The following is a 5,159-nucleotide window of genomic DNA, read 5'->3' as shown; positions in this document are numbered from 1 at the left end:
CAATTGCATTTACATTACATTTGCTTTTGTATTTCCGTCCGCATTTACATTTCGTCCGTGTTTACATTTTGCAATTCAATTTGCATTTACATTTTGCATTTATATTTGCGTTTGAGTTCGCATTAATTTGCGTGTGAATTTGATTTGGTTTTGCATAACACGTGCATTAGCGTTTGCTTTTACACATGCTTTGCGATTGTTTTTGCATTTACATTTACAGTCAAGTTTGCACTAATGCGCATTGCATTTTTTTTTAGGTTTGTATTTACAGTTACATTTACGTTTGCACTTACAAATTTATTTCATTGGTTTGTTTTATTAGCATTTGCCTTACATTCACGTTTGCACTGATATTGCTCTTGCGTTCGCATTTTACATTTGCATTTGCGTCCGCTTTTAAATTGCGTTTGGATTTGCAGTTGGCGTTACATGTGCATTTAGATTTGCATTGCATTACATCTGCGTTCGCAATAACATCGGCATTTGCGTTTGCATTTACATAGCACCGTGCTTGAATTTACATTTGCATTTGCGTTTCAATATACATGTGCTTTTGAATTTACAATCGCTTATGATTTTATTTACATTTGCGGTGTATTTGCGTTTGCGTTTACAATAGTTTCACATTGCGTTTGTAATACATATGCATGTGCGTTTGCATTTACATTTGCATTGCGTTCGCATTTTACATATGCCTTTGCTTTTGCATCTACACGTGCAACATTTGTCTATGCCTTTTACATGCGCGTTTATCTTTGCATTTGCATATGCATTGCATTACATTGCATTCACAGTTGCATTCGCCGTGCGTGGCATTTCATTCGCATTTATATTGCGTTTGCAATAACATCGACCTTTGCCTTTGCATTTACATTTGCATTACATATGCATCTGTGTTCGCATTTACTTTGCCATTTACATGTGCTTTAGTTTTTTAATCACACGCAAAAGCAAATGTGAATGCAAATGTAAATGCAAACGCAAATGCAAAGGCAAATGCTGATGTAATTGCAAATCAAACAGTAAATTTCGACGCATATGCAATGTGAATTCAAACACGGATGTAATGTAAACGCAAGAACAAATGTGTATGCAATTGCGAATGTAAATGCAAGCGCAGATGCAAATGTAAGTGCAAACACAAACGCAAGTGTAAGTGCAACGCAAGAGCAAATGTAAGCGCGAACGTGCATGTAAATATAAATGCGGACACAAATGTAAATGCGAATCCAAATGCAAACGCAAGCCAAAATGTAAATGCAAAAGCAAATGTAATCGCAAGCGCTGTGGTGGGCAAATGCTGAAGTAATTGCAAATGCAAATATAAAAGGTAAAGCAAATGCATCTCTGGATACAAACGCGAGTGCAAGTGAATATGCAAATGCATAACGCCAAATGCAATGTAAATCCAAACAAAATTGCAAATATGAATGCAAGCGCTGTTGCCAATGTAAGTTCAAACGCATATGCATAATGCAAATGCTAGTGCAAATGTAAATGCAAGCGCAGGTGCAAATATAAATGCATAAGCAAACAGTGAGGTAAATAAAACGCAAACGCAAACGCAGAAGTGAATGCAAACGCAAAAGCAAATGTAAATGACAACGCAAATGTAAATGTAAATGCAAACGCAAAAACGTTCACAGAAGCAAACGTGAATGCAAATGCAGATGTAAAAGCAAATGCAAATATAATAGCAAATGCGAACAAAAATGTAAATGCAAACCAAACGCAAATGTAAATGTAAAAGCAAACACACAAACGGGTATAAATGCAAACGCAAATGCAAACTTAAATGCAACCGAAAATGCGATTATAAATGCAAGAGCTGGTGTAGATGCAACAGCATATGTAAATGCAAACGTAAATACAAATACAAATGTAAATGCATACGTGCGCTCAGAATTTACGTTCGATCAAATTTTATTTAGTTAAATTTGTGAATGCAAACGCTAGTGTAAATACAAATGCAAATGCAAATGCATAAGCAAATGTGAATGCAAACGCCAATGCAAAGGCAAATGCTGATGTAATATCAAATGCAGAAGTAAATCCGACGCAAGCGCGGATGCAAATGTATGTGCAAACGCAAGTGTAAATGCAAACGCAAGAGCAAATGTAAGCACAAACATGCATGCAAATATAAATGCGTACGAAAATGTAAATGCAAACTCAAAAGCAAGCGCAAATAAAAATGTAAGTACAAAACAAATGCAATCACAAAGGCTGTGGTAGATACGAATGCAATGCTAAGTAATTTCAAACGCAACTTTAAATGCTAAAGCAAATGCAACTGTAAATCCAAACACGAGTGCAAATGCATAACGCAAATGCAAATGTAAATGCAAACAAAATTGCAAATGTGAATGCAAGCGCTGATGCAAATGTAAGTGCAAACGCATATGGAAGTGTAAATGCAAACGCTGGTGCAAATGTAAATGCGTACGCGAGTGCAAATACAAATGCAAAGGCAAACGCTGTGTTAGATAAAACGCAAACGCAAACGCAAAAGTAAATGCAAACGCAAATAGAAATGTAAATGCCAACGCAAATGTAAATGTAAATGCAAACTCAAAAGCATTTATAGGTGCAAAAGCAAATGCCAATGCCAATGTGAATGAAAATGCTTAGGCAAATGTATGCACGTGTAGATGTAAAAGCAAAAGCATAAGTAAATGCAAAAGCAAATGCAAATGTAATTGCAAATGCATATGCAAATTTAAGTACAAATGCAAACGCAAATGTAAATGCAAACGCAAATGCAAAACTAAATTTGAACGCAAACGCGAATGCATACGCGAATGTAAATGAAAAGACATAGGCGATTGTAAATGCAATATTAAATGCGCGTGTAAGTGCAAAATCAAAGGCATATGTAAAAGCAAACGCAAATTCAAGTGTTATTCAAAATCAAATGCAAATGCACACGCAAATATAAATGCAGACTCATACGCAAATATAAACGCAAAAAGTAAAGGCAAATGTAAATGCAAAAGGAATTGCAAAGTGTAAACACGAACGAAATGTAAATGCGGACGGAAACGCACACGAAAACGTAAATGCAAAAGCGGATATGAATGTGAGCGCAAGTGCAAATGTAAGAGCAAATGCAAATGCAAACGCGAATGCAAATATAAATGCAAACAAAAGTGTAAATGCAAAATCAAACGCAAATGCAAATGTAAAAGTAAACGCACAAGCGGGTATAAATGCCAACGCAAATGCAAGTGCAATTGTGGATATAGATGCAAACGCATACGCAAACTTAAATGCAAACGAAAATGAGATTATAAATGCAAAAGCAAATGCAGCAAACGTAAATATAAACATGAATACGAACACAAATACAAATACAAATGTAAATGCAAACGTTCGTTCAAAATTTACGTTCTATCAAAATTTACGTTTGTTCAAAATTTACGTTTCGTTAACTATGTTTCGTTCGTTTGTTTAGTTAACTAAACAAAATTTTGACCGATTTAAATTTGTAAATGCAAACGCAAGTGTGAATACAAATGCGAATGCGAGGGGATAAGCAAATTTAAATGCAAAAGCAAATGTGAATGCAAATGTAAATGCAAACGCAAATGCAAAGGCAAATGCTGATGTAATTGCAAATCCAACAGTAAATTTCGACGCAAATGCAATTGTGAATTCGAACACGGATGAAATGTAAAACGCAAGAACAAATGTGTATGCTAACGCTATTGCAAATGTAAATGCAAGCGCAGATGCAAATGTAAGTGCAAACCCAAGAGCAAATGTAAACGCAAACGTGCATGCAAATATAAATGCGGACACAAATGTAGATGCAAACTCAAATGCAAAGACAAGCCAAAATGTAAATGCAAAAGCAAATGCGATCGCAAACGCTGTGGTAGATAGGAATGCGAAGGCAAATGCTGAAGTAATTGCGAATGCAAATATAAATGCTAAAGCAAATGCAACTCTGAATACAAACGCATATAAGTGAAAACGCATATGCGTAAGTGAAAACGTAAGTGAAAGCGCATATGCAAGTGTAAATGCAAATGCTAGTGCAAATGTAAATGCAAGCGCGAGTGCAAATATAAATGCAAAAGAAAACGGTGAGGTAAATAAAACGCAAACGCAAAACCAGACGTGAACGCAAACGCAAATGCAAATGTAAATGCAAACGCAAAAACTTATATTTAACAAATAAAAGCGTATTCAAAGTTTTTTGTATACAGATCTTTCTGTAAACACATATGCCATTATAATAAATAAATAAAAAAAAATGCAAACGCAGATGTAAATGCAATTGCAAATGCGGATGTAAATGCAATTGCAAATGCATATGTAAAAGCAAACGCAAACGCAAGTACAATGCAAAGTCAAATGCAAATGCAAACACAAATGTGAATGCAAACAAATACGGAAATATAAATGCAAAATGCAAAAGCAAATGTAAATGCAAATGCTATTGCAAATATAAATGTAAAAGCGAAGGCATATGAAAAGCTGATGTAAATGCACACGCAAATGCAAATGTAAATGCAAACGCAAGTGCAAATGTAAGAGCAAACGTAATTGTAGAGGTAAAGCAAACGCAAATGCAAAGGTAAACGTAAACGTAAATGCATACGTGAACGCAAACGCAAATGCGGATGTAAATGCAAATGCTAGAGCAGATGTAAATGCAAACGTAAATGCAAATGTAAATACAAACTCAAACGCCAATGCAAATGCAAGCGTAAAGGTACAACACAAAAACGCAAACTAAAATATTCATGCAAAAGCGAATGAGAAAGCAAATGCAAATACAAATCCAAACGCAAATACTATGGTAAATGCAAGCGCAAATGCAAATGTAATCAAAAATGCAAATGCGAATACAAATGTGTATATAAACCTTTAATAAATAAATAAAACAAACTAAACGCATATATAATCGCAAACGCTAATGCAAATGTAAGTGCAAAAGCAAATGCAAATATAAATTAAAATGCGAAAACAAAAGTAGGTATAGATGGAAAGGAAAAGGCATGGGCGATTGTAAATGCTATAGCAAATGCGCGTGTGAATAAAAAATCTAAAGCACATGTAAATGCAAAGTAAATGCATACACAGATGCATATGTAAATGCAAATGTAAATGCAAAAGCAAAGGTCGATGTTATTGCAAACGCAAATATAAAT

The sequence above is a fragment of the Ctenocephalides felis genome, unplaced genomic scaffold (genome assembly GCF_003426905.1).
Source record: "Ctenocephalides felis isolate EL2017-DRISC unplaced genomic scaffold, ASM342690v1 CF-g0.4_SCAFFOLD_03418, whole genome shotgun sequence".
Taxonomy (NCBI): domain Eukaryota; kingdom Metazoa; phylum Arthropoda; class Insecta; order Siphonaptera; family Pulicidae; genus Ctenocephalides; species Ctenocephalides felis.
This window is presented reverse-complemented; position numbering follows the sequence as displayed.